We start from the raw sequence: 14839 nt of genomic DNA, 5'->3' as shown, positions 1-14839 counted from the left end.
GGAGTTAAGGAAGTCACCCAGTAAGTCTGATCTTACATTTAACCTTACATAGTGACTTTCTTGATTGATATTCCAAAGTCCAAGGCAAGAATCCTCAGATGACATCATTAGCATGGAACAACAAGGTAGCTGCTACATTTTTTCCTCATGTAATTGAAGAAACCTGTGAAGTTGCTACTCAGCAGCAGAACTGCACCAATTATGAAACTATTAAAAGATCAGATATTTTTTATAAACATCCACAGAATGTCAAGAACTAGGAGTTTTAAATGTGGTGGAATACTCGTGACGCTAATTGCAAGGAGGAGACGAGTATCTTGCAAACTTAATTTATTATGCTTACAATAATATGAGTCACTCCAAGTCTTTCTTCCCTATTCAGTAAGGCACTGGATAGCCTTTGGATAACAGGAAAGTCAAATAAATGGAACAGAAGGTAAAAGCAACTAAATAATTGTAACTTGGCAGACAGGGATATGCAACACGATAATTGTCTGTAAGTATTTGAAGGGAGGGATAAGAATAGTCTCACATTGCTCAGGGGGGTGTAATTAGATATAATAGGATGAAATTAAGCAGTGGAAAATATTATGTTCAGTATTAGGAAGGAAAATCCTATTGAAACCTCATCCAAAATCTGGAATAGACTCCAAAGGTAGCTGTACTGGTGAAAGCTTCCGTTCTTCCCATAAAGGAGCGTGGAAAGAAGAATTTCAAAATTGCACCAATTCTACACTGGGAGGATGACAGGGCAATCTTCAAAGGATTTTCTGTCTTTAGTTTAATCTAATCCCATACCTATTGCTTTAGAATAACTGTAAAATCAAAAAGATTTCTTTGAAGATTATTTTGTAGTGCCTATCTCTTTTTGGTGTTAGAATCACCATTATCACATCTAGGTTTTCTAAGTACTGCTTTTATTTGGGTCAGTTAAAAATATGTAATCAGAAGCAGTATAAGCAATTTCTCCCAACTACTGTCTCCGTTTGTCTGCCATTCACACTCTCCTAGCAACATTTTGGCAGTAGTGTATTCAGTTTCCATTTCAAATTCTCTGAAAAGAAGATGTGAAAAGGAATAATTTTATTATTTGGATTCATATGGCATGACTCAACATTGTATGCATTTTCTTGTTGGTGTTGCTTCCATTAAAGCTGTTCTAATACACCTTATACAGTTTATATCTGGAACGTATTACAGACCAGGACATGGAGGATTAGTCTCTTCTATACATTTATTAGCTTACTTACCTTGAGCAGAAAAACCGGATCAAGTGGACAAACAGTGATGAAGTTGTCCCTCTGTTTTGGTGTATACAGACTTCATATGGTTGATTGACTGTAGCAATCTTCCAGTACCTAGAGAGGGCCTGCAAGAAAGACGCAGAGAAATTCTTCAAACATTACAGAGACAGGAAAAGGGAGAATGGTTTTAAACCTAAAAGAGGGGAGATTTAGGTTAGCTGTTAGGAGGAAATTCTTCACTCAGAGGGAGGTGAGGCCCTGGCACTGTTGCCCAGAGAAATTGTGGATGTCCTTTCCCTGGAGGTGCTCAAGGCCATGGGTGGGGTCATGGGCAGCCTGAGTTGGTGGGGGCAGCGAGCCCGCAGAAGAGGGTTGGAACAGGACGTACTTTAAGGTCCTTTCCAACACAAGTAATTCCATGATTTTGTGAAGTCAACAAATTTTTTTAGTTTAGCTTTAATCAAATGTCCATTATTTTGTCTGTCTATTTGTTGGAGCTGTTCTTATTCCAGTTTCTGTGCTTGGCATGGATCTTTCCCACCACTACAGATACAACATGCATTTGGGAAGAATGCTTTATTTTCATAGAATCATGGAATCATAGAATCACAGAATGGGTTGAAAAGGACCACAGTGATCAGTTAGTTTCAATCCCCTGCTATGTGCAGGGTCGCCAACCACCAGACCAGGCTGCCCAGAGCCACATCCAGCCTGGTCTTGAATGCCTTCAAGGATGGGACATCCACAACATACTTGGGCAACTTGTTCCAGTGCCTCACCACTAGCTGTGTGAAAAACTTCCTCATAACTTCCAAATTTCCTCTTCTATCTTTCTGAAGAACACATCTTAACCTTGGTTTTTTAAAGGCAGCTCAACACTGAAATGTTTCTGAAAGGAAAAACCTTTTTTACCTTTCCTTCTTTCATGCAGACCATGTCACAGTGAGAGTTATGTGAATAGGATTCCCACCCAACCCCACTATTGCACATCTTGGCTCTGTCAGTCTTTAATAGTATGCAGAATCTGTGTATAATGTTTACCTCAGACAAACATGATGAGCAATCTGTGAATACAAGACTTACTTTCTCAAACCTGTTCTTCATACAGAGTCATGGTAGTCACGCTTTAGTGAGCCCATGACTCATTTTCAGAGCTATGGATCATGTTTGCAGTGTCAAGAGTGGGATTTAAAGCCACCTGACTACTATTTGTAATACAAAACATAGAAAACCATCTCAAAATCACAAGGGCTGCACAAAAAGAATTAGCCAGCTCTGTGCTGAGAACAGTTGAAAAAAAATAGATTTGAAGGGAACTTTCTATTCAAGTCAAAATGAATATCTGCAACCACAGTCTCTCAATTTCATTATTATTTAACACATTCAAAACACATTTTACTTGGTACAGGAGACTTTCACAGACAATCACAGTGGAAAATGTTTTGATCTAATAGAAACAAGAGAACATACAATGACTGAAATTCTCGGATAACATTATGGTACAGATGAGATGTATTTTCATTCCTCATCCTTTTCTGTTGCTTGCAAAACAATGTTCCTAATTCCTTTAAACTGTAGATATCTGCCAGATGGCATTCTCTTAAAACAGCATTGTGTGTGTGCAGGTAGGGATTTATTCATTCATGAGTTATTGCAATACACAAGCTTGCAGATGTAGAATTACCACATGAATGTGACTGTATGGACAGCAGGTTCCTGACATAAGAGTTTGTCTGTTTGATGGATGATTTATCTCCAGTGGCCTTTAAGCAAGCCGACAATAGAAGGCTGAGCTTGCTGAAACTTTTGAAATTCAGTTATTATTTTTGTGCAAGGACCACTAGATCATTTTTCTCCTCTGCGTTAAAAAGAAAGGAGCTAGCCACAGCCTTTCAAAGGGACTCAGCAGCAGGAGGCAGAGCATGGACAAAGATGAAGGCTCAGATGAGCTGATTTCTCTTCACAGTTCCGATGCTTGTGTAACCTACAGTAAACTATTTAACCATTTCTATTTCCTTCCCTTTTGTCTGTGTTACTTAGATTTGTTGGCTGCACTCTGTCTTACAACGTTAGTGAGGTCTAAAATATCTCTTCATTCTAAATTTTTCCCTGCTTTGCTTAGACACATGCATAAAACCATTTAAGATTCTTCCTGGAAGTGACTGTACTCTTCTACCTTCGATCAGGATGCTGCATCCAGCACTTCACTGAAATTCTTCAAAGCAGAGAGGCAAAGCAGGACCTTACACTGCCCACCATAATGAACCCTTCTTTCTGGTAGAAGCTACTGTGTACTTCTGTAATCTGAACATCAGTAGAACTCAGCCTTTTTTTACATGTAGACAATGCAGCAGGGTTTTGCAGTCCCCACCAACCACAGCTCTTTCATGAAGGCTCCTTCAAGTCCTTCCTTCTGTTCTAACTGCTCTCCTGGTTTGGAGACCATCTCTGGATGTCATGGATGCAATTAGTTTGAAAACTTCCTAGGCGTTATGAAGACCTTCAGGTTCCTTATTAGTCATCTTTTGACTACAAACTCTTGGCAACTTGATGTCTGAGAGCAAGGCAGCTGATTCCTAAGACCGTAATTCCCCAACTGCAGTAAAGTCACTTCCATCTGAGTGCCATGTAATTCTCCAATCAAGGTAATTGAATCTGAATACATTTAGGAAAAAAACGTATCAAATCAGACAGCTCAGCAATAGAGTCAGGTTAGTAGTTACGACTACTGGATAAAGGATTATATTATTGAGTTACTCTTTTATTTTGATGCTCCATTTAGTTACCAATTTGTTCTACAGTATTTCAGTCAGGTCTATTGCTAACTCCCTGAAGGGTTTATTCTAATAAGTAATGCAATTTGAAAAGGTAGGAAATCGCAGAAACTCATTTAGTTTCACTCATTTTTACTAGTTTACTATTCTACATTGATTTTTCTCCTTCGTATTATATGTAGGCTTTGTTCTCTAATGGACTTACAAGTCTACTGATTAATGTGAGTAAAAATAATACTTGTTTTATTGCAAGGGTAAATAATGTCTTAACTGCTTCCAGCCCTACAGCCCTCTCAGAGCACTAATCTGACATGGCACTATCACAATGACTTCACCTGCCTCTTTTCCAAACCCTCCTAAAGCCGTTTTCACTTGGTTTATTCTTATTTCCTATGAATATTTGCTCAATATATTTTAATGGATTTGCTTTCACACTGACTACACCTTTTGTGAGCAAACACTTCAATATTCCACCTTATCCTGTAGGGAATATTTACAGAAAAGGAATTTTTAAGTCCCTATGCAAATATTTAAAGAATGAATTTAAATTCAAGGCGCAGATATTTAGACCAGAATTGCTATTGAGTTTATCTACTGAAGGCACAGTGGAAAATTTTCTTGGTGATTTTTCAATAAGTTATTTATAAACCTTTCTGCTCCCACCATCCTTTTCCTTTTGGTTGAGAGTGCTGATTTATCTCATTTCTCAGTATCTTCCCTAAAACCTACAACAGCAGCTTTTCTGCCATATTTCTACTTCCTCCAAATGATCAGGTAAGTACCATTAGTATCATTGTTAGTATGCCAAGATTTCAAGTTCCTCCATGTTTCTAGCCAAAACCTTTGCATATGGGTGATCCATTCAGTTCCCAATAACCACATCCAACTCCATTGTCTCTCCTCCCTCCTCTTCCCAGCAGCAAGTATTCACTTAGAATGAACAATTATCTTTATTCTGAAAGCAGAGATAATCAAAAGGCAAAGGTTAAGAACTAACTTAGAAACTTTATGAACGGTTGAACTGATCTACAATTTAGGGGTAAATAATCTAGTTAAAAAGAATTATCTTGGGTCATGGAAGCAGCTCAGCATTGGTAGTGATGAATTCCAGACAGGATAATTTATTCTGCTTTTCAGACTTTATAGAGCTAGGAGCCTCTCGTAACCAAATGAGGATGATTACAGTCAAAGAAAGCATCTCTGCATCATGACTGTGGTGGGGGTGGCTTGCTTGCCTTAGTAAGCTGGTCTCCAAACCAGAAACCAAATGCCACAAGTTTCATTCCCTTCTACTGTCTCCAGGTCCCCTGAGAATGATACCACACATTTTCTGGCAATCTTTTCTTCCTCTCAGCCCATTCTGGGCCTTGAACCCAGAAGCTCACCCTCTGCTTCTCACAAACCCATCATCACAGTTCATTGTTAGTCTAGGCACTTATACCTTTCCTCAAATCATTAAATCTTCAGCACAGTTCAAGCTTTTTCTTCTGTCTCCTTTCTACATGAATGTCTTAAGAAAGGATTATATTTATACTGTTCTGAACTGACAAAAGGTTTGTATAGTTGAATCCAATATGAAGTAGCTGGAAAAATTTTCACACATTTTTTTTTCCTGTTTTCGCAATGTTTTAAGGATGTGTTGACAAATTTGACAAAAATCACTCAGAAGTCTGAAATGTTATATTAAATGTTTTCTTATCTCAGTCTAAAGCAATTTTTCATTTCAACAATTCCATAACATTTTTAATTCAAAATAATAACAATTCAAAACCTCATGCCAATATTACTTTTTTTTTTTTTTTTTTTCTCCTCAAAGCAAATAATTGCAGATACTTTAGGGGAAAAAAAAAAAAAAAAAAAGAAGAAAAAGATCTTGTTGGATATTGTTGCAGGGAGAATTAGAATTTTTTTATTTCTTTGTTTGTTTCTAGTTCATAGCCGTAGAAATAGAAGATAAAGAAAGGACAGAGGAGAAATGTAGCATATATTAACAAATACTCTCCTCCCAACACATCAGCCAATTATTGATAAAGGTTTGAAGACAGAGATATTTTCCCATACCTTCCCCCCCAAAAAAAAAAAACAGATCACCATGCACATGATTAAATGTGTAAAGCCCAAATTACCACCTCTCTTTGAAAAATATATATATATATTTATGCGACTGTGCATGTACTTTAGACACCAGAGAATTCAAATAGAGGGAACAAGGACTGTGCAAGTGGCACTTCTTGCTGAACTGCAAAAACTTTGATGGTGACAAATGGCTGTGTTCCATCTCTTTGTTTTGTTTTCCCATTATTCCACCTCTGTAAATATCTGTTGTGATGCCGGGAGCAGAATTCTCCTGCCTGATTCACCTCGTTGATAACTCAGGTGAGAAGGCTAAAATACGCTGATTGATTTAGCAATGCAGTCGATGTGAGTGTGCAGTCACCACCTTGAAAGCAGCGTGGTGTGCTGGTGTAACTGAAGTGACAGCTGCCCTCTCCCATAGCCCTGGCTTGCATGCTTAGCTGAGGAAAATCAGCATGATTGCAGCCAGAGGAAATCTCTCTGTCTGCATGAGCTGAAGATTTAGCTCCTGAAATACCCTTGGTGAAAGAGAGCTGCTTCCTTAACGTGTCTTGGGATTAACATGTAGATAGGGCAAAAGAAAGAGAAGGCTTGCTAGCAGGCATCTCTTTATGTATTTAAAAATTCAATTAAGACCAGGATTCTGCTCAGGGATGGGACTGCAGAGGCAGCTGCAGTGTGTGTGGTGCAAGAGCAGAAAACTGGCATGACACGAACCAGCAGCCGGAGCTGACCAGTCTCATTTCCTTCACCAGGCAGCGCCAAAAGTAAACAAAGAGCGTAACTGCTGCAACATCACTTGGCTTCCAAAACCCATGCCTCCTTTTTAGCATCTTGAAGATTTCAGGCAGATAGGAGGGGAAGGATTTTTTTTGCCCATGAGATGTTTTAAATGCTGGGTGTGATCTTTATCTTGGCAATGTCCTTTCAAAGTTTGATATCTAGCATTCAGGATGTGCAAAGGAATGCATTTCGGATTTCTGCATTTCAGATTATCTCTGAACAAAAAAAAAAAGTAAAAAACAGCTCTCCTGTTTGAATATGCATCCTGCTCGCTGTGCCTCAGACACAGAGTATTAGCAACAGCACCAATGATTCTGTTATCCTCTTTGGTGATAGGACTTTTTTTCACTTTTTCTCTTTTTACTCTCCACTGCTGTTTCCCTCCCAGAAAAGGAAGAAGGGGAGAGGGTGTATTTCCAAGACCCATCTCACAGCTTTTTTATTTTATACATTCTCCCCTCCCCACCCAAAATACTTTGAATAGCCCTTTATGTAACTTCAATTAAAAAAAAAATACAGCTGCTCCTCTGAAGCCATCCAAATCTAATTAACTACAGAAGCCTAAGTTATATTAAGCTTCTCACTTTCTTCGTCTTAGCATCTCCATTCATACCTTCATTCAATGTGTTCACAAAAAAAGGAATTTCTAATAAATGTATCTATAGTCTTTGAAAAAGAAAGCCACTAATCAGGAGGCCTGTGAAAGAGGAGGGATTGGAGCTCACTTGAACTTGGCAGTCTGGCCCCAAAAACTTGCAGACAAAGAGGCGAAGGGAACCGAGGAGCTTAGCCCTACGTCTAAGGAAGCTGGTGAGAATTTGTTCAGCCTCTGAATAGAGATCTTCATTTCAGGCCTAAATGGTGCCCACACGGATTCATTGAAATGCCTTCTTGGAAGGAAGAGAGGGCGGGAGGAGAGAGAGAGAGAAGGCAAGGAAAGTTTGTTGAATATAAATGAGGTTACGTGTGGCTGAAGAGAGAGATAGAAGCTTTGCAGAGATTTATTCCTGACTGACACACAGTAACACGAAGGCAATAAAACGTGTCCTTGGCAAGTGGCATTAGCAAACAGGAAACCTTACGCTTCAGAGAGCTAGGATGATGCAATGTTCACCTCAGTGGGAAAAACTTTCTCGCTTGTGCAGGGCATTATTTAAAATACCTTTATCCAGTTCTGAAGAAATTAAAACAGGTTATCTTGCTATGCCACAAGCCTGTGATTTGGGCTCTGCAGAGCCACAAGTTCACTGAGAGTAATGACTCTTGGCATTCTCTCCATGGGAAACCCGATGATGGTACTGTACATTGTGTCTTGTCTAGGGGAAACCTCATAGCTCTTTCCACTGAAAGTCCTGATGGAAGTGAGTTAAATACACTTCAGGTGGTTGTTTTTTTTTTTTTTTTCAGGAGCACCTAACATTTTTTAACTAGCAAAATATGCATTTTTGGGTCAGCAGTCTCAAGGATGTGCTCAGGTCTGGTTATCCGCGTTAATGTCTTCACTTATATTCATATCTTCACCTGGAAAAAAAACTCCTGAAACTGCAGCATTACCCAACAAAAGCAGAGTAACTTAAGCCAGACCATTAAGTTAAAACAATTGAAACTGTACCGTAGGCAGAGGAAGCACTTCGTATATTAAAATAAGTATAATTAAACTGTAAAAAAAAATGTGGATAGTGTATAAAATCCCTTGGGGAAATGCTATCAACCCTGACCCAGAGAAAAAGAGATTCATTCAAAGTGGTAGAAAAATCATTTTTTTGCAGTCCTGGCTGCTTTTATTGCTAATTTTCTAGCTCTTCACCACAGGCTACTGATTAGGAAAGAGTATGACCTGTTCCCAGACACGGCACAACAAAGAGTGGTCTGGCATTGGGTCTTTGCAGGGAGTAGCGTTCCTTGGCCATTAATCTGAGGCACAGCACTGCAGATTTCAAGTGATAAGAAATTACCTGACCCCAAAGCAATCTTCCCCTTTCCCCGCCTCTGAACTGGAAAACATCACATTGCTGGAGGCTGAGAGCAGCTTCCCAGTTGGCCTCACACTGTACAGCCCTCCACATGATGAATGGAAAGCTATTTTTACTCCTCAGCTTAAACAAAAAGTAAATATTTTGTGAGGTTTATATACTGTCAGCTATCTCTTTCATCATAAACTACAAAAGAAGCTACAAGTTTCCCTCACTGCTCATTTTGAAGCTGTTTTTAGCTCAGCCGTATCTGGATTTTCAGATATGTAGCTAAGGACATTTACAACAGATACAAATTGCATTATTGGGCCATAATTTCATTTGCTTTTCTCTGCTTTGATGTTAAATGTAAAGAACCCTGAGGCTACTTCATCTAACATAAGGTTGTTAGCGTTGACTCCTGCTCGGGGATGGCAGAAAGCTGTACATAGCCTAATCTGGACTCTGTTTATCAGAGCTCCTAAATGAAGGAAGTCCCCATTTTCAGGGTTATACACTGATCCTGATACCATCAACTGTATGAGTTTCAATAGGGCTAAGTGTTGGGTCCTGCATTTTGGTCACAACAACCCCAGGCAGCCCTACAGGCTTGGGAAAGAGCAGCTGGAAAGCTGCCTGATGGAAAGTGACTTTGGTGTGCTGATGGACAATTGGCTGAATATGAACCAGCAGTGTGCCCAGGTGGCCAAGAAGGCCAACAGCATCCTGGCTTGGATCAGGAATGGTGTGGTGAGCAGGACTAGGGAAGTCATCCTGCCCCTGTACTCAGCACTGGTGAGCCTCACCTCGAGTGCTGTGTTCAGTTTTGGGCATCTCAGTACAGAAAGGACATTGAGATGCTGGAGCAGGTCCAAAGAAGAGCAACAAGTCTTGTGAAGGGCTTGGAGAATATGCCCCACAAGGAGAGACTGAAGAACTGGGGCTGTTTAGTCTGGGGAAAAAGAGGCTGAGGGGAGACCTTACTGCTCTCTTCCAATACCTGAATGGTGCTTACAGTGAGAGCGGAGTTGGTCTCTTCTCACTGGTGACAGGTGACAGGATGAGGGGAAATGGCCTCCAGTTGCGCCAGGGTAAGTTTAGATTAAATATCAGGAAACACTTCTTTACAGAAAGGGTTGTTAAGCACTGGAATAGGCTCCCCAGGGAAGTGGTTGAGTCACCATCCCTGAATATGTTTAAAACCATTTGGATGTGGTGCTCAGGGACATGATTAGTGGAGGACTGTTAGAGTTAGGGTGGTGTGGTTAGATCGTGGTTGGACTTGATGGTCTTCAAGACCATCTTTTCCAACCTGAGAGATTCTGTGATTCTATGATTTGCACAGTAAGCAGGCCTCAGGATCTCCACACTCTTCAGATATCTCTGCAATATCTGAGATATCTGAGCAAGAGCATTTCCCTTCTGCCTTGTTGCTTCTCTATCAATTACATCTTCTAGTAAATCCAATGGAGGAGCATAGTTGCTATTTCTTACAATTTTAATGAGGGTCTTGCTTATGGAGATAGAAAGAAAAGTTTTGATTTTGATTCTGCCTGCCATCACCTTTCTCTGGGACAGTTCAGAATTTCCTCTTTAAAAACCCTACGTGTTCCAAAGTCATATAAACATACAAACAAGAAAAGCCTTTAACCACGTTCTTGTAAGCTATACATCAAGAGGTTTGATTATTTATTTTCAAGCATACGAATAGTTAAGGGAAACCTTTACATGGAGGAAAAATATGATTTGTACACACCTTTCACTGAAGATACAGAGATGTGTCTCAAGAATAAAAGCACAAAAGACGGAGAAAATATTTTAAAAAGGTGTTGAAAGTATAACAGAAGAAGCATAAGCATCAAGGATGTGCCAAACAGACTTCCATCTTCCTTTTTTCAGGGAGTTGGACTGGAATCAAATCTACACTAGTGTGGAGTAAATTAAATGATGCTGATCTTTTCCTGCTTCCAGTTTGTATGATACGATTTAATTTTCTGACTGCTGTCAATGTAATCATAAGGACTTCCTAATCTATATGCACTTGTACCTGGGTCAGGCTCATTAAACCAAATCAGGTTTAGTATTAAAACACCACTGGCAATATGGTTCCCTGGATGAAGCATGCCTTATCTGCAGGTTTGGAAAGCATGCTGCTGGGAAACACCATTAGTCCAGGGGCTTTGGACTTCAAGTAAGATCTTCTTTTTAAAGCTGGGGACAGTAGGAAAGCAGTTAAAATGGAAAAACTCACCCCTCATCCCAGCACAGCCACCAAACACTCTTCTGCTGGGTTTAACTAACACAGCCATTTTATGGGTAGCCTGGCCTAGTGGTTGACAACCCTGCACATGTCAGGGGGGGTTGAAACTAGATGATCATTGTGGTCATTTCCAACCAGGCCATTCTATAATTCTATGATTATGCCCCCAGATTTCACCACATTTTCATGCATATACCAATAAGTATTAGATAGATCAAAAACACTTTTTATTGGTATTACTTGCCAGTACAATATTTACTATCATGCTAGTAAACATTTTGCCTTTGGCCGCACTTGAGCCTGACTTCTGACTTTAGCACTTCACGTGGTCTCTCCTTACTTAGGGGAAGGAGATGCAAAGGTAGCAATGCAGCCAGAAATCTCATGTGTCTTCAAGGCTGAGTCGTCATCTCTGCTTTCTTTTGTCTGCGTTGATTCACACAGCATCTTTAGAACAAACGCAATCAACAGAGAAGACTCCAGATGAGAGGGGATGGCTATTTACCTGGTGGGTACAACCTGCCCTTCACATAACCAGGAGGCAGGAGAGATTGACTGCAGCATGGTGATCTCCTTGTCCTTCACTTCCCTCCTCCGCTACCACGCGAAGCATGTAACCTCATTTCATAGATAAGAAAATGTAGATCACAGCACTAGAAGCTTTGATGTTTTTCCTGCAATAGGTGCCTGAGTCATCCTTGCTTTCTGTTGGCTGCACGCAGGGAATGCTGTGCCAGTGCAGGCAGAACCTACAAAGACAGCTAGGAAGCCCACGGTGGCATGGGACCTGTCAATAGTCAGGGGCATCAGGTCTGCTGCGGTATTTCTCCCCCGTCTCTGAAATTGCCATCACAGAAGAGAATGGGACTCGCTTCTGCAGCTCATTTCCGTTATCTTTCACATGCTGATAAGTTGAATAAAATATAATTTCCTCAGCCAGTCAGTGTGCCTTTGTTCACTCTGATTTCTTAGAGGAAGTGAGAGGCTTCCCATCATCCTGACCAATCCTTGCTGAGGACTTGTTTGACTCCTGTGACTGATTGTGTATAAGGTCATTTCAATCACAGCCTCTGCCCCCCCTACCCAAGCTCAGGGAGCACCAAGTGATCACCTCTATTTCTGCTCTGAATGCAAGTGCTATCTGATTCTTGGTGATGCTTAATTAGATCTGTCGTTATAGGCAGAGTGTGTGGTTTCGTGTTGAAATACTCAAAGCATCAGTAAAGAGTAGAGCACTCTCCTTTCCCGACCTTTAAGATGATTTTCTTTGGTTCTCATAAAAAAGCTCTGTGCTCTATCCTGCAGTACCATTTGGCTTTACATCCCTCCATATGCAAAAGCTCTCCTTAGGCCTCAGTGTGTGGAATCGGCTTACTTGAGATTACCAGATGTAATTGTAAAAAGCTTATAGGGTAGGGGAGCCTGGGACTCTTGTGGATGCAAGCAGTGAAGATAAACAGGGACAAGAAAAATTGCAAATTTTTCATGTCAGTCTCCAGACAAATTGTTCTCAGAGAGGTAAGATTTGAGCCATGACCTCTAGAGAAGAGCACTCAGCACTGGCAATTTCACTATCCCAGATGATGAGAAATGTGAAGCTGAGCACAGGCAGATTTCTCAGAAAAATTTCCCTTTCTAGACACAACCTGAAGAACTGAAATGCCGTGGTAGCTAAAACCAGTGGGTATTTCAGAAGTGCTTTTGTATCCCCGGGGCAGCTGACAAGACGCCAAGGCTGAAACAAGGTACAAGAACAACTCTGAGAGCTGCTCTACACCACTGCCTTTCCTATCAAAGCCATTGTTTAAGGGATAAACCTCCCACAAACGGCTGCACATAGAATTGTAGAAAGGCTTGAGTTGGAAAGGACATTGAAGACTATCCAGTTCCTACCCCTGCCCCCCTGCCATGGGCTGGTTGCCAGGACGCCTTTTAAGCTGGCCTTAAACACCTGGGGTATCTGCAGCTCAATGCAGCCCATGTCAGGTCCTCATCACATCCTGAATAAAGAATTTCTTCCTAACATCTGACCTAAATCTCCCCTCTTTTAGATTTCAGCCATTTCCCCTTTTCCTATTACTAACAGTCTGCGTAAAAGATCACTCTCCTCCTGCTTATAAGCTCCTTTCAAGTCCAGAAAAGCTGCAATGAGGTATCCCCAAACATATCCCCCCTCCAGGCAGAACACCCCCAGTTCCCTCAGACCGTCTCCATAGCAGAGGTGCTCCAGCCCTCTGATCATCTTCATGGCCTCCTCTAGAACCGCCCCAATAGCTCTGCATCCTTCCTGTACTGGGGACCCCAGAATGAGATGCAGTATTTGGATGGGGCCTCACGAGGGCAGAGAAGAGGGGGGCAATCCTCTCCCTGCCCACTGCCACCCCTCTGTTGACACAGCCCAGGTAGCAGTTGGCCTTTAGGGCTGCAAACACACACTGCTTCTTAATGTCCAGCTCAGTGTCTACTAGGACCCCCACGACCCTCTCCACAGCATTGTTCACATGTTATTCACCAGGTCATTTGTGAAATATAAAGGCTCATTTCACTGCTCTGCTCTGTGCTTCCTGGGTGACCTTGCTGAGTCTCAAAGAGCAGCATTCATTCCAGCTGCTTTTAGCCCTACAGGATTAGAGATGTAATCCTCTAAGACATCAGTGAGCTCCCTTTATAAGAAGTGGGAAGCCAACTCACCTGGTCTACCTTGGATATATATTGTGCCTCCATCTCCCATCTGTGAAACAGAGTTGGCAGCACTGTCCCATCTTCCTGAGGGTACTATGAGAAGTGAATGAAATCCTTGGATGATACAGATCTGATATTGTAGAAGCGTCAATAGACTGAAGTCACTGGGGAAAGAGGATTTTCAGCTGTTTAGCACATCCAGAGAGAGAAATTTTTGTTCTGGTTAATTAAGGCGTTACTAAATTTCTGAGCAGAGCATCTGGATGTTTTCAATATTTCTCCCTGAAAATCAGTGGCTGGGGTTTTTTGGGAGGTTGTTTTGCTTTTCCCCAGTGTAGTGTGAGCAGTGAATGCTTTAGATAAATTAGACATTTGGAAAGATTTGAAGCAAATCAGGAAGGATGGAAATAAAGTAAATCAAGCCACCAGTATCAGCTGCTCTCTGGGAGAGGAGGCTGGGGACATCTCCTGTGCTATTCTGTTAACAGATGCAAGAGATGGAGAAAAGGTCAGAGATAAATGTAGTCCTCACTCTGTACTGCGTACTCACTGGGGCTGGAATAAAGAGAGGCCAAAAAAACATGTGTGTACTTTCAACCTTTCACTGTAGGCAGTGAAGAGCATTACAGAGATGGAAACGACCGGCTATTTTTGTGCAAAGCCTGGAGACAGTCACCAGAGCAGAGTGGGTCTAAAATAATAAAACCCCAACCAGAAAATAATTTCCCTCTCCACTTTTATCCTCCCTGCCTCTCCCCAACCCTTCCCCTCTCACGCCTTGCAGAAGCTATAAATCTAGGCCATCAGAGAGGAGCTGGAGCAGCAGAATATTATCTTGAGAAATCACTCCCAGAAGGGAGCAGAAAGTTCACAAGTAGAGTGCCAAAAAAGGAGAAATCGCAGCACTGTCATTGGATCCGGCTGCGGCTGGAAGGCGTCCAAGCTGCTCGCACTGCTGACATCCCTGCGCATAATCAGAAATTCCTTTCAATTATGTGGGAAAAGGAGCTTCTCATTGTCAGCCCAAATGCCCCCATGAAGGAATAGGCTGCTGCAACACCACCATAG

The 14839-nt window shown here is 41.3% G+C and overlaps 1 long non-coding RNA gene across 1 annotated transcript in view; it reads right to left on the bottom strand.

The window, feature by feature from the left end:
• LOC146542104 (uncharacterized) overlaps positions 1–13911 on the bottom strand; it is a 30158-nt gene extending 16247 nt beyond the window's left edge. Inside the window, exons 1-2 of the long non-coding RNA XR_014880616.1 lie at positions 13781–13911; positions 1251–1369 (exon numbers count right to left, since the gene is read on the bottom strand). This is a non-coding gene — a long non-coding RNA (uncharacterized LOC146542104). The remainder of the gene's footprint in view (positions 1–1250; positions 1370–13780) is intronic.
• Positions 13912–14839: the final 928 nt, after the last annotated feature.

This window comes from Meleagris gallopavo, chromosome Z, assembly GCF_905368555.1.
Source record: "Meleagris gallopavo chromosome Z, MGAL_WU_HG_1.1, whole genome shotgun sequence".
Lineage (NCBI taxonomy): Eukaryota > Metazoa > Chordata > Aves > Galliformes > Phasianidae > Meleagris > Meleagris gallopavo.
The sequence above is the reverse complement of the archived record's forward strand: the minus strand, read 5'-3'. Positions and strand labels throughout refer to the sequence as shown.